The sequence below is a fragment of the Triturus cristatus genome, chromosome 3_2 (assembly GCF_964204655.1).
Source record: "Triturus cristatus chromosome 3_2, aTriCri1.1, whole genome shotgun sequence".
In the NCBI taxonomy this organism is placed as follows: domain Eukaryota; kingdom Metazoa; phylum Chordata; class Amphibia; order Caudata; family Salamandridae; genus Triturus; species Triturus cristatus.
In genome coordinates, this window is record NC_140584.1 from 862,157,219 (window position 1) to 862,172,186 (window position 14,968).

Consider the following 14,968-nt stretch of genomic DNA (forward strand, 5'->3'; position numbering starts at 1 on the left):
AACAAGACTGCTCTCCCTGAGAGTTTGCAATTCTATAGCAAACTGCTTGTGTGTGCCACTTGTGCCTCTTTTATGAGAAGCAGTTCGATGTTGGCTTGTGGGGAATCGAAGCCGCACTCCAGCCCATATACGGCACTCAAAGAAGTCGAAGGCCCAGCAGAGGAGTATCCTCGAAAGCCCACCAGAAACTCACGGGGCTGGGGAGCATGCTCCACCACTCTCCTGCTCCTGGTCATCAAGCGCGGAGTGTCTATGTGGTGTGATTGTGTCCCAGTACCCCTTGTAAAGACTGGCTGCAGGATGCTGCCTACTTCCAGGAGCAAATGGACGAATTTTGGATGATGACTCCCCCTCAGCAGCGACCTAAAGACATCCGGGGACCTTTGAGGCCCTACTTGGCTTTCCACAGTGAGGATGAGCGATTGGAACTGGGAACCCGGTCATACGACGGAGCTTTTCTGTCACCTGAGAGGCAGGAAGATATGAATGACTCTCCCTGGTGGAGGCACAGGTGAATAAACTGATGAAATGATTACTGCTAATGCACTGGCATGCCTTACCACGTGTTAATGCTGTTACATGCTTCGTTGGACTACAAGCTGGAAGGGCTAATGCAGGTGGGGGGCAAATGGCTAAGTCTATGTGTGTAACTCCCAGCAGGAACTTCCACCTTTCTGTCCAGTGGCATATATATGCAGATGTATTGGCTTGGAAGTTGTATCTTGATTTCAATTCAATAAAAATAATTAAAGAAGATACCCACTCCAGTTAACTGCTCTTGGGGTACCAAAGATCCTAAGCCCTCTCCCTCTCCAGTCCCCAACCCCCTAGGCAATCCCGCTCCCTGAAGCACATGGTTAAAATAATTCAGAGATTGTAGATCTGTTGAAGTTTCACAGTGAGCCTTTCAATAAACTGACAGTGTTAACTGAGAAGGTACATTCTCCAGACCAGAATGTATTCATAAAAGGAATAGAAATAAGTGGCTGTAGTTGTGAAAATAGATTACCGCGGAACATCAAGTTTCCATATTATTGCAGCCAAGCTATCAAGGACAAAACACACACATATATATATACATACACACACAAACACAGCATTCCCCGATACTGGAGCCCCCGACCCTTCAGGGCGGCCTCACGAAAATGAGCTCGGAGTAGCCCATCAACACACCATCAAGTGTAGCACAGAATGTGAGGCCCAATACTGGAAATGAGGCTTCTTTTATTCAGGCATTCAGCAGCACAACATGCTTCCATTTTCTAACTTTTCGGCGATAATGGCCTTGATCACAGCTGGAAGTAGAGACACTTGAATTGCAAAGTGCGTTCGTGTCACATGACATATATATATATATATATATATCACAACGTGGAGAGACATTCTTTTATTTAGTGCAGAATCGAAAGTGCAAGTGCATGAATCAACAAGCTAGTGCCCAGCCTGACGCGTTTCGACTGCTCGACGGCAGTCTTGATCACATGACGCGCTGGACCAATCAGTGCATATATATAGTGTATCCAATAAATAAAGGCACAGACTACCATTTAAATGCAGTTCAAACAAAGACATAGGACTGTAAATAATTTAAGCATAGTTATCACAGTTGCTTCTGCATATTTGTTTGCATCTTATTATATTTGTTGATTAGTTTTCGTTTATATTATGCATAACAATATGTGTTCTTTATTTCTTGTTGTTGCTTGTGAATCCAAGTACAATAATAAGAACCTAGTGTTCCTTAATTTGCGTTTCACAAACACAGATAATCCAAATATGCATAGTATGCTTTTAGTGTACATTGACCTCCAATGCTTAGCATGGTGCTACTAGTCGATGTAAACTAACTAAAATATGCTATAAGAGTTGGCCTGATAAACACATCTTTCACATTCCTATTTGAATCATTAACTGCATCAGTTGGCATTTCTGAAATCGTGCAAAATAGTGCAAAAAAGTGCTGACATTACAGTGCATAGTCATATATAACATATATAAAAAATGAAATTCATAGCAGCTTATAGTAGACGTCTCTTATGTATTCTCATGTTCCAATCTCTTTGCCGGTATAATAGTTGTATAAGGTATACACGTCCCAATTTTCAAAGTGTTCAGGTTTGTAGCATCTATTGAGACAAAAAATGTATGTGTATCATTGGTATTGTGGCAAACCCTAGGTGTTGTACTTGATAACAAAGCTAGTTGGCAAACAATAACTTAAAACATTTACGTGCTAAATAGGAAATAACTGTGGAGCAAAGTCCTACAGTTTAGTGTATATCAAACTAGCGTTTAAAAACCGGCAACAGCCCAGTAACACTCGGCAAACTTGAGGGCAACCCCCCTCAATAAAACCCAGTAAAATCACAGCCTCACCAGGTAAACAAACGCCTCCACAACACCTCATAATAGCAGTTAAGCCTCAATAAAACCATATATGTTAGCAGCCATTGGATTAAAGTGCAGAAATCTTTATAAATTGATGTTGGCAAAATCAGTAAAATCCCAGAACTTAACACCAGCAGTGTAGTCCCCTAAAACCAGATAAAACCTAGAAGAACCAGATAAAATCTAGCTGAAGCAGGAATAAAAAACCAATATAAAAGCAAGCTGAGATCCCTCCAAAATTACCATCACCAATATTAAAATTTATAAAAAATTGTGCAAATCATCGCTGTTGTTAAGGCCATTTGGCATTTTGGTGTCGAGTAACATGATATATTCTGATTCCACTTGTCTCAATCTTTTTTCCCTGTTTCCCCCTCTGATGTTTTTGGGTACTGAGCTGATAACATAGTATCTGAGGTCAATAAGATTATTGTTGTGTACTAGTTTCAAATGTCGCGCCACAGGATAGTTGGGATCTGAATTAACCACCGCTCTAAGATGTTGTAAGATCCTGTTAAAAACTTGCAGTTTAGTGCTACCAACGTATAATAACTGGCAAGAGCACTCTAAGATATAGATTGCATACTCAGTTCTGCAAGTGTAATGAGCTTGTATTTTGACAGGATTGGGGCTAAAAGCTGTAACATATTCAGAAACATTTTTCCCAAATTTGCAAGCGCGACGTGAACTACACTTGAAAAAACCTGGTCTCGCTGTTAGCCAGGTATTAGAAGTGTTCACCTCAGGGCTGTTTCTTACAAGAGCATCCCTCATCGAGGGCGCCCTTCTGAATGTTAACATAGGAAGTTCTGGCAAAATTCGTGACATAGTAATGTCCGACCTAATTATTGGCCAATTTTTGTATAGAATTTTGCGTATCTGTCTTTTCCTGTTTGCAATAGTTGGTTATCAGTCTAATGTTGTCAATTGATTCAGAGATAATGGTATCAGTATCATTGTTAATCTGCCTTATTGGTTTTTTAATCTCAGATGTTATAAGCTGCTGTGTATCACTGCTGATACTATTGGCCTTATCTCGAGCTATTTTGAGATCAGTGGCCAAATATCCTCTATTTAAAAATCTTTCAAATGTTTCTGCCTGGCAAACTTCAAGATCATCTTTATGGCTACAGATACGTTTTATCCTGAGAAATTCTCCATAGGGGATACTACGAATAAGATGGTGAGGATGTGAACTGCTTGCATGAAGCACAGAATTCCCAGCTGTTGATTTTCTGTGCAGTCTGGCATGTATAGTATCTTCCCTTGTGTAGATTTCAACATCCAAGAATTGTACTTTCATATTGCTTATCTCAGATGTGAATTTGAGATTCAATGTATTTTCGTTAATTGCCTCTACAAAGTTGTTGGCTGATTCAATAGTACCCTTCCAAATCAGACAAATATCGTCAATGAATCTCCACCAGTGGAGAACATGCTGTTCAAAGATAACTTTGTGAGTACCTTCAGGACATGCTCCTCCCACCAGCCCACGTGTAAACACGCGTAGCTGGGGGAGAAGCATGCTCCCATAGCCACACCGCGCAGTTGTTGGAAAACTTCCTTATTAAATAAGAAATAGTTGTGGGTCAAACACATATTGATCATTTTTACAATCATTTTGTTATGTTCATACATATGTATACTCCTTTTGTCCAGATAGTAACGGACTGCATTTATACCATCACTGTGGTTAATACTGGTATACAACTAACTGATGTCCATCACTATTAGATAGCAGTCTTTCTCCCATTTGACATTCTTTAATTTACTCAAGAAATGTCCAGTATCCCTAATGTAAGAAGGCAGACTTTCAACAGATTCATGTAAGAAATAATCTACATACTTTGACATAGCTTCCAGTAAACGTTTGTGTGCCGATATAATTGGTCTGCCTGGAACTGGTATTATGTTTTTATGCACTTTAGGAATAAAGTATAGAATGGGAGTCATAGGATGGTCATTTTTTTTTAAAACTGTATTCGTTTTTAGTTAGAAGACCCACACGTTTCCATTGTGATAGTTTGGCAAATACATTCTCTTTGTTTTGTCGTAGTTCTTGGAAGCGGGCTTTTCTGTAGCAGCTGGTATCATTGAGATGATGCCAGGCTTCTTCCATGTATAATGTTTTTGGCCACAGTACAATATTGCCGCCCTTATCAGCCTTGTTAATAATAACTTCTGTATGCTTTTGCAATTTCTGGATGAGTTTAGTGTATTGGATTTCTGAATAGTTACGATGTCTGTTGTGTTTCATAACATTGCAGTTCAGTTTTTTTAGATCTTCAATAATACAATCACTAACCACATCTATCGCGTCTCTTGGCATCATGGGAATAAACGTAGAGGGAGGCTTAAATGGGCTGATGGCTGGGGTGTTGCAAATAATACCTGCTTCATGAAGTTCTTCCTGAGTGGAGTTACCTACTAGATCATTATCATTAGCCAGGGAGTGTGCTGCTAACATGGTATCTACATCTGCAGCTTGTAGGTTTAAACCAAGTCCTTGGGCAGGTTTAGTTTGCGATGCAATATTCGCTGCATTTTTTAATTGGAAATGTTTTCTCAATTTCATTTTGCGAATAAATTTAAAAACATCCACTCTCGTTTGCGTATATTTGAAACAATTGGTCGGACAGTATGATAAACCTAAAGCCAACAGTTGTTGTTCTGCAGTTGATAATGTTATTTCTGATAGGTTAATTACAGTATTATCCACAACTTCCTTATTTACCTCATTTATTCCTTGTTGCTGAAATTTTTCTTGCCTCTCCCTCTGTAGTTTGATTTTCCGCCTCTGTTTCCTACGTTGATTCTTTCTGCTCCTTGTTTCTGTGCTTGGTTGCGTGGTCTCAGAGTTTGCCGGCGGTCTTCCACTAAAAAAGTAAGCTCTTCTCCTGGCGCAAAATTGGTAGGGATTTGAGATGTCTTACGTCTTATACTGTCAACGGACACAATGCTACTATCCACACTACTTAATTCAACTGAGGAAAAATTATCATCTTCTTGCATGGAAGATGTTGATGCGCTGTTTGTATTACTGTCATCATTAACTAGCGCTCTGAGTTTTATATTGTCAAACTTCTTTGAGAAAGTGAACACGCGTCCGGTCTCATAGTCTCTTTTATCCCTTGCAAATGTATAGATTTTTCTTTCTTTTATAGTTTCCTCATGTTTTTTTAGTCTGGATTGTATTTCTTCCCGTCCTTTCTTTATTTGTTCTTTGTGCTCATTACTTTCCAACACAGCATTAATTTCTTCTATTTCTTTTAATATACTGTCCCGGTCAATCTCAGCATACTTTATCAGTATTGACACCATATTCATTGAGGCGTCTAAGTTGTTTTTAGCCCATTCTTTCAGCATCATGGGGTTTGGATTTTCAAATGAGGGTGCGATCATTACCCTTAATCCTCGCAGGACTCTCCCAACCTCTTTATATTTTTCTAGCGATTTCCTTTCCCACCATTTGGTCATTTCGGTACGATGGAGCTTTTCTAGTTTTTTAAGCAGAGTCTTAGCATCATTGTTATAACTAGGGTTAGTACTCTGAATGGCTCGTGTATCCTCAACTGCTGAAACATTAGAGAACAAGACATCTGCTGCTGCTTCACGTTCCTTGAGCGCGTCTGCTGTCGATAACATAGTTAATCAGATAATCTGCATTAGTTCATAATATTTCCAAACAACTCTTCTGTTGGATCTACATAGTCACTTCCACTATCCCTACCACCTGCTGTATCAAACTTATCAGCCCGTCGAGCTGCTTACCGTACGGACCAACGATCCCGGTACCTTCAGCGTCCTCCGACTCCTCGGGTCCTTGCGTTAAGTCCTCTCGGCAAAGCTCAGCTCCGACTCTCAGCGTGAATGTTGCAGGGGGCTGGTCTTGGCAAATACCCGTTCCGAGTTACACAACTAATCACTTCCGTGACACCGACTGTATACCTGCCAGCCACAACATGGAGGGAGGGTCCGTAGTAACGAAGACAGCCGTACTTCGTTAGATTCACACGGTAGCCAAAATCCTGGAACGATCCCTGGTTAGATCCAAAGCAGGTACGGACCACAACGTGGAGAGAAATTATTTTATTTAGTGCAGAATCGAAAGTGCAAATGCATGAATCAACAAGCTAGTGCCCAGCCTGACGCGTTTCGACTGCCCGACGGCAGTCTTGATCACATGACGCGCTGGACCAATCAGTGCATATATATAGTGTATCTAATAAATAAAGGCACAGACAACCATTTAAATGCAGTTCAAACAAAGACATAGGACTGTAAATAATTTAAGCATAGTTAGCACAGTTGCTTCTGCATATTTGTTCGCATCTTATTATATTTGTTGATTAGTTTTCGTTTATATTATGCATAACAATATGTGTTCTTTATTTCTTGTTGTTGCTTGTGAATCCAAGTACAATAATAACACATTTTCCTATATATACATATATATAGGAAAATGTGTTTTGGGACTCCCCTTTTTTCTCAGCCCCCGCTTGACGAATCACCCCGAAACTTTCAAGAAAGGAGCTGACCTGAGCGGGCCATTAGCTTTGAAAATTTCACGAAGATTCATCAAACGGCGCCAAAGATATTAGCAAAAGAAAAAACGCTTTTTGTATTTCAAAGTATTTTATTGGTTTTATAAGGAAGTACATTAGCATTTTTGTTACAAGGTTAGCCAAACGTAGTTTGTAGGGCAGTGTTTACAATCACCTTGAATATATGTTTAGCTACTCCCCTCTGACTTGTCTTGATGGAAATTAGGCAACAGGTGATAGAAAGAAGCAGAAGAGAAAGGGGTGAAAGGAGGATACAAGATAGGTTCTGTAGTAATGAGACTAATGAGACTTGTAATCGCGTGACAATACCGTCACCACGCTGGGTTGCTTGTGACGAGGTTGGTAGATGGGTCGGCCGGCCCGTCCCCCCGTAGTGCCTTGGTGGTAGTCGCCCATCTACACGCCCCACCGCCCATTGAGGGGGGCGTGTCGCCGAGGGGAAATGATTTCAAGGGGGTTCGTAAGAGTCTAGGTACGTGTCGAGTGATTTCCACATCCCTCTGGTTGCGGGTCTCCAGGGTGAGTTCTGTAGTAATGAGACTAATGAGACTTGTAATCGCGTGACAATACCGTCACCACGCTGGGTTGCTTGTGACGAGGTTGGTAGATGGGTCGGCCAGCCCGTCCCCCCGTAGTGCCTTGGTGGTAGTCGCCCATCTACACGCCCCACCGCCCATTGAGGGGGGCGTGTCGCCGAGGGGAAATGATTTCAAGGGGGTTCGTAAGAGTCTAGGTACGTGTCGAGTGATTTCCACATCCCTCTGGTTGCTGGTCTCCAGGGTGAGTTCTGTAATGCAATTTTATCTGCCCCTCTGCGGGTATGTAACCCAGTTAACCCAGCCTCTATATGATGTTTTACTTGTGTCCTTCCAGTTGGCCAGGACCATTTGTACTGCCGCGGTCAGTAGCAGGTCTAACAGGTCTTTGTTCTGCTCTGATCTTAGTTCTGTGTTTATGAATGCGGTGGCGAGAGAGGAAAATTCAGGTGTTAGTGTGCAGCTCAGTGCTTTATTTATGAAATCAAAAATTTTCTCCCAGAATGTTTTGAGAGTTGGGCAATGGTAGATAAGGTGAGTAAGGTCCCCCTTTTCTTTGCTGCAGTTCCAACATAGTACATCTTCTCTGAGGCCTAGTGAGAATAAGCATGCCGGGGTCCAGAACACCTTCTAGAGTAGCCAGAATTTAGTTTGTGAGAGTACCGGGGAGATTTTGTTTCATGAGGCAGAAGTCCATAATATAGCCAGTTCACGTTCATTAAGTGTGCTATTGCTTTGTTTTACCCAGTAGTTGATAGTCGTCTCGTTAAGTTTGGTGGATTTTGGGCGTAGCAAAAAATCCACCAAAGATTTGATCCACCATAGAAAAAACGCTTTTTGAATAGAAACAAGGTCCTAACTATAACTACCTACTGGCAGTGCTTTAAAGGGCTGGTACTCACTGGTACTGAGTACCGGCACTTCTTATTTTTATCCCTTCAAATACCGGCACTTCTCCCACGCCAAGGAGAGTACCGGTACTCATGTCTGATACACTGTTTATTGCTAATTCTGCGGAGGCAGGGTGGAGCCTGCCTCTAGAATACTCGGACAGCCAAAGTGCCCCTGTAGCCCTGTGCTGAGCCCCTGCGGAACCATTCAACAGCAGCTCAGTTGAACTATGTCTTGGACGTGTGGGTGGTGAGAATTTCACCTTCACACTCAGCTTGACAGAGCAGTGTCCATACCATTCAGACACTGCTCTGTCAATCACATTTACACTATGCTGTGCATTTTTGCATACCCTGGAACCCAGGCAACCAACCGAGAGCGGCAATTAAGGAACCCACGGGAGGTAAGGAGGTAAAAATGTCCTGTGTGAGCCTTTTGTGTGAGTGTTTGACTGATTGTGAGTGTATAACCACTTGTGTGTGTGTTTACGTGTAGAGAAAAGATGATGATATAGAATCTAGTTTGTCTACGAATGTGTTTTAAAGAAAGTGTGCAGACTGCTTTGTATGTGCATGTGTGCTCGGGCCTGTGTGAGTGTGTCCGCACATGAGAATTTGTGTGCTAAGCCCAGTGCAAATAAATAATATTAATCAGAGACACTGTAATTATGCGACAGGGTTGATTAAAGAAAAGGCAACTTATGCTGCGTAATGCAGAATAGTTCCTGATTGTATTACTTCGTTATTTTGTAATTTGTATACTTGTTCACAATATCTGGGCATAGGTTGCACATCAGTTGAGACATAGGAATAAGCAACAGAAAGGTGAGAAGTCGACCGTTGGAAAGGACCTTCCACTGTGCAGCAGCACGTGTTGCTACGATTTTACTAACTTTTGAACTGTTTGAGGTAGAAACAATTTTTTTGTTAAAATCTGCAGATTATGCATCAGATGATGATGCAACTGCGGCAGATCCATAATTTATCTGAAATCGAATCGCATGATTCCACTTTCCTGACAATAACAGTGTGGCATCAAGAAGCAGCACTGGATAAACAAGTATTGGCTAAGGCCATTAGGAGTTTTCTTGGTAACGCTGGTGCAATTGTTAATTCAAAAAAGATTATTGTGAGGGGACGTGGCCAACTGCCGATGGGAATGGCCGCACGGTAGCCGTGCTCCGCTGCGCCACTCCCGAAATATCTGTTTAAACTCATCTGCCGCAGCCAAGTCTCCGTTCCGAGGGAAGTACTGAGGTCTACAGCTGTTGCCCCGATAACACACGAGCCTTGAGGGAAATCGGAGGGTCCCCAGTGTTCTGCGGCCGTCGCCTGCATCGCCTGTCGCGGCTGTGCTAGAGGAGAGAGTTGACCCCCGGCTGAGAAGTACTACGTGACACCGCGGCTGCGGCCTGGGCAGCGGACAGACACAGAAGAGGCGGACGGGCGGCGCTCACAGGCCAGTGGAATTTAACGCACAGGAGGCACCCGGCGGGGCGGCCCAGCAGGTTGGTGGACATCGAGGGGGTGAGAGAGCCGGCTCCGGCCGAGGCCGATCACCCGAATAGCCGCCACGGCCTATAGTTAGACGGGACAGTGATGAGAGAGACAGGCCTACCCACGACCCCAGACACTACCATGGTCCCGGTCCCATCCGCCCCAGCTCACCCAGACATAGAGTGGCGGGCCGCCATCACAACCGTGTAATACTGTTGAGCGGATCCTGAGCAAGGGGCCGTGACCACGTGGGAACCCCCGGAGGGAGGAGAAGAGCTGGAAGCAGCGCACATCGGCCCTCATGGTGCGATGGACATCCCGAGGGGTCTATTCCTCCTGCTTGCAGCCCGACGAGTGTAAGCGGCCTCTGTGTGTGTAAATGAGAGGGCCGGCGGCATTGTGACATCTTCCCTCGGTCGAGGGTGGCAAAGAAGGCTGCAGAGGCTGAGCGTCGAGAGGCAGTAGCGGATTGGTGCTCCTGTTGGCAGCTGATCCGGGTGCTGGTCCTGACAGGGAGTCAGCTTGACCACCCGAAGGTGGATTAGTCGCATTAAGACCTACTGTATGAAGAGGAGCCAGGGCCTCCAAATACCACGGTGAGCAACCAGCCCTCTTTACATTGCTAAGGGGGGCCACATAGCAGTGCATTGGCTTGGGGATCGGGGGGCTGTTTGCCAAAACCGACAGGCCGGGTGGGGGGCCCTACTGAAGGCGGCGGTGAGTAGAGGGCGTGTCCCGACACCCCATTGCACCCCCATTGGTGGAGCACAAACTGCCATGCAGGCCAAATTAGACAAATATGTGTGGCAGAAAACTCAAGAGGAAGGTCAGGGCACCGCCACAACCCAGAGAGAGAGTCCAGAGCCCACGAATAAAGATATTTTAGCTGCAATAACCAATGTACGGAACTCCCTCAAAAACCGGATCGACACAGTGGCCATGGAGGTTGCCTTGATTAGGGAAGACATGAGGAAAATGGCGGTTCGATGGAGTTCTGTCGAGAACTCCACTAAAGAATTAGTGCATGACTCGGCCCTCCTTAAAAAACAGGTGGCCGAACTGCAAATTTCCCACGAGTCACTGACCTTACAACTGGACGACTATGAAGGTCGAATGAGGCACAACAACGTTCAGATTCTTGGCATTCCGGAACAAGCGGGGGGGCAGGCGGCTGACCTATTCGTTGAAGAACTGATCCTACAATTACTTCAGCCACGAGGACTATCCAAGTGTTTCTCTATTGAACGAGCTCACCATGTGCCTGGGGGTAGGCCGAGACCGGGAGCTCCCCCCGACCACTTCTTGCCCGAGTGTTTAATTTTCGAGACCGTGATGTTATCCTCCAAACTGCGCGGGTGACCCCCCCGATGACATTCGAAAACAATGAGTTCCAAAATATTTCGATATAGTGGGCATGCTACAATGCAACTCACTGCTTAAAAATGTATACTCTTGGGTTTTACACAGCGGCAGTGTCGCGAAATGTTTCTTGATTTTTGCTAATGCCCTAAATGCACTCTCAGACTCGTAAGATAACATGTTTAACCTGGAATGTCCGGTGTCTCAATGACCATAGGAAATTGCGGAAAGTCCTGGCTTCTCTCACTAGGCGCAGTGTAGATGTTGCTCTCTTGCAGGAGTCACACTTGCCCTTCTATAGTGCACAGTTGCAACACAAAGGGTTGCGGGGTAGCATACATGCTGCGGGGTTCACTTCTCATGCCCGGGGAGTACTAACGTGGGGAATCCCAGGTCGGACCTTCACTTGGAAGCACTGGAGACTGATCCCGAGGGTCGCTTTGAGGTATCGAGATGCTGTGGGAAAGGGTTTGAACTGGTGATAGTCAATACCTATGGCCCTAACTTTGATAACTTCAATGAATGCACTGCATGATGGCAGAATGCACACCATGTTTTTTTCAATTTACTCCATGTTTGTCATTTTATTCCATTCTTGCGTGCCGTCTGGAACCGTACCTTGCCTCAAAGCACGTCTATGCAACTCCAAAACACTTGCAGCAACATTGTGCTGCATTCCAATCGCACAGCAACACCAAAATTATTACAACTCTTCCACTTGTTCAAAAAATCCAAATTTATTCCATGTTTTCCATAATTCATCAACTTTTGCTGTCCGTCATCCCAATTTTTTCAAATGACGCAGTTATGCCAGTCCAGGCCTTTTACTACATCACGTGGGGAACTCAATTCATATTAGGCAGCTAAAGTTATCATAATGTCCCAATGCATTTCAGGCTTTTTTGCGCCCTTCGTGAGGGGTTAGCTGTTAAATTGAAACGAAAACCTCTATTAGTCTTACATGTCAGAAAACTGCACAATTTTCTCACAAATACATACAACAATTCAATCATATTCCAGTGAAAAAACTTATAATTCCAGTAACTGAACCCTTTTAACCGAACTGCATCCATGCATTCATTGTGCTACAACCTAAAATGAGTAATCACTGAACGCGGTGACCTCCCCCTCAACCATCCACGTTCACATACCTGCCTTTAAAACCGCGCTGCTCAGCTAATTCTCAACTGCCCGATGTTCTCTATGTAAACTGTCCCCCTTGTGTGTGTCTATCCCCCCACCCAACTACCACCAAAACTTCAACTCACTAGTGTGTATCTATTTTCCCAGCCACATAAACTCACTGCTTTGCGCTACAACTTGCCCCCAACTTGTTCTAAACCACATACCTGCTCTTCCTCCATTGTTAATCCGGACACCTCCTTCCTTCGTAGCCGTTCCACCCATCACAGGCTCAAACACCTAACTCCTCCCCACGCTCTCAATGTAAGCTCTTCCCAGCACCTGGGCTTCACCGAACACCTGATCCTAATTACCTTCGCTCTGTTTGAACTACGTGACCCACTGTCCCTTGTATGTGAATTCTAAATCCACCCTCCTCGTTCCGACTCAAACTATTCTTTCGACATGGCTCAAACCCGTCACAATATTCAAATTGCCCTTAAACTCAATTGCCCCAGTACAACGTGACCCACTGTCCCTAAAAACAGAAACCTTCACCCCCGTCATCAAAATACTGTCTCGTGTGACTGTTAGATTCATGCAAAATCAACCATCTTTTAAAGGAGCAACACTGTATTATTAAAAACAAACAAATGTCCGAAAAATATCTGCATATTGGTTCCACTATTTTTATCAGACACAGACTCTAGAAGGCTATCCACAGGTAACGTTGAATTTCCTTGTCATGAATTATAACAGCCTCATTCGTGATTATGTTGCTTTGTAAGTTCTCTGAATGTCCAAATTCTTCGGGCCCGATTCACAGACCTAATTTAAGACAAAATCCTAAACTGACTACCATTTTGGTATTCACAGAAGGCACTTACTAATTTTGGTATTCACAGAAGACACTTACTCGCTTCGGTATTCACAGAAGTTACGAGTCCTAACTTTAGGACTCCTAAATGCCTTCTGTGAATACCGAAAGTCTTAAAATTAGGATTCTTCTCAGTTTAGGAGTCCTAAAGTTAGGACTTCTAACTTTACTGCTACTAAACTGAGAAAAATCCTAATTTTAAGACTTTCGGTATTCACAGAAGGCATTTAGGAGTCCTAAAGTTAGGAGTCCTAACTATACTACTACTAAACTGAGAAAAATCCTAATTTTAAGGCTTTCGGTATTCACAGAAGGCATTTAGGAGTCCTAAAGTTAGGAGTCCTAACTTTACTACTACTAAATTGAGAAAAATCCTAATTTTAAGACTTTCGGTATTCACAGAAGGCATTTAGGAGTCCCAAAGTTAGGAGTCCTAACTATACTACTACTAAACTGAGAAAATTCCTAATTTTAAGACTTTCGGTATTTACAGAAGGCATTTAGGAGTCCTAAAGTTAGGACTCCTAACTTCTGTGAATACCGAAATGAGTAAGTGTCTTCTGTGAATACCAAAATGAGTAAGTGCCTTCTGTGAATACCAAAATGGTAGTAAGTTTAGTATTTACTTCATGTTTGTCATTTTATTCCATTCTTGCGTGCTGACTGGAACCGTACCTTGCCTCAAAGCACGTCTATGCAACTCCAAAACACTTGCAGCAACATTGTGCTGCATTCCAATCGCACAGCAACACCAAAATTATTACAACTCTTCCACTTGTTCAAAAAATCCAAATTTATTCCATGTTTTCCATAATTCATCAACTTTTGCTCTACTATTCACGATAGGGCTGTCCGTCATCCCACTTTTTTCAAATGATGCAGTTATGCCAGTCCAGGCCTTTTACTACATCACGTGGGCGAACTCAATTCATATTAGGCAGCTAAAGTTATAATGTCCCAATGCATTTCAGGCTTTTTTGCGCCCTTCGTGAGGGGTTAGCTGTTAAATTGAAATGAAAACCTCTATTAGTCTTACATGTCAGAAAACTGCACAATTTTCACACAAATACATACAATAATTCAATCATATTCCAGTGACAAAACTTATAATTCCAGTAACTGAACCCTTTTAACCGAACTACATCCATGTATTCATTGTGCTACAACCTAAAATGAGTATTCACTGAACGCGGTGACCTCCCCCTCAACCATTCACGTTCACATACCTGCCTTTAAAACCGCGTTACTCAGCGAATTCTCAACTGCCCGATGTTCTCTATGTAAACTGTCCCCCTTGTGTGTGTCTACCCCCCCACCCAACTACCACCAAAACTTCAACTCACTAGTGTGTATCTATTATCCCAGTCACATAAACTCACTGCTTCGCGTTATAACTTGCCCCCAACTTGTTCTAAACCACATACCTGCTCTTCCACCATTGTTAATCCGGACACCTCCTTCCTTTGTAGCCGTTCCACCCATCACAGGCTCAAACACCTAACTCCTCCCCACGCTCTCAATGTAAGCTCTTCCCAGCACATGGGCTTCACCGAACACCTGATCCTAATTACCTTCGCTCTGTTTGAACTACGTGACCCACTGTCCCTTGTATGTGAATTCTAAATCCACCCTCCTCGTTCCGACTCAAACTATTCCTTCGACATGGCTCAAACCCGTCACTATATTCAAATTGCCTTAAACTCAATTACCCCAGTACAACGTGACCCACTGTCC

General features: G+C 43.5%; 1 long non-coding RNA gene across 1 annotated transcript; it reads right to left on the reverse strand.

Annotated features, from left to right (window-relative positions):
* Window positions 1–1,204: 1,204 nt before the first annotated feature.
* Window positions 1,205–12,655, reverse strand: LOC146858331 (uncharacterized). The gene is made up of 2 exons (XR_014979679.1): window positions 12,585–12,655; window positions 1,205–2,126 (listed from the first exon to the last, which is right to left on the reverse strand). It is a non-coding gene; the product is annotated as an uncharacterized LOC146858331 (long non-coding RNA).
* Between the last annotated feature and the right edge of the window lie 2,313 nt (window positions 12,656–14,968).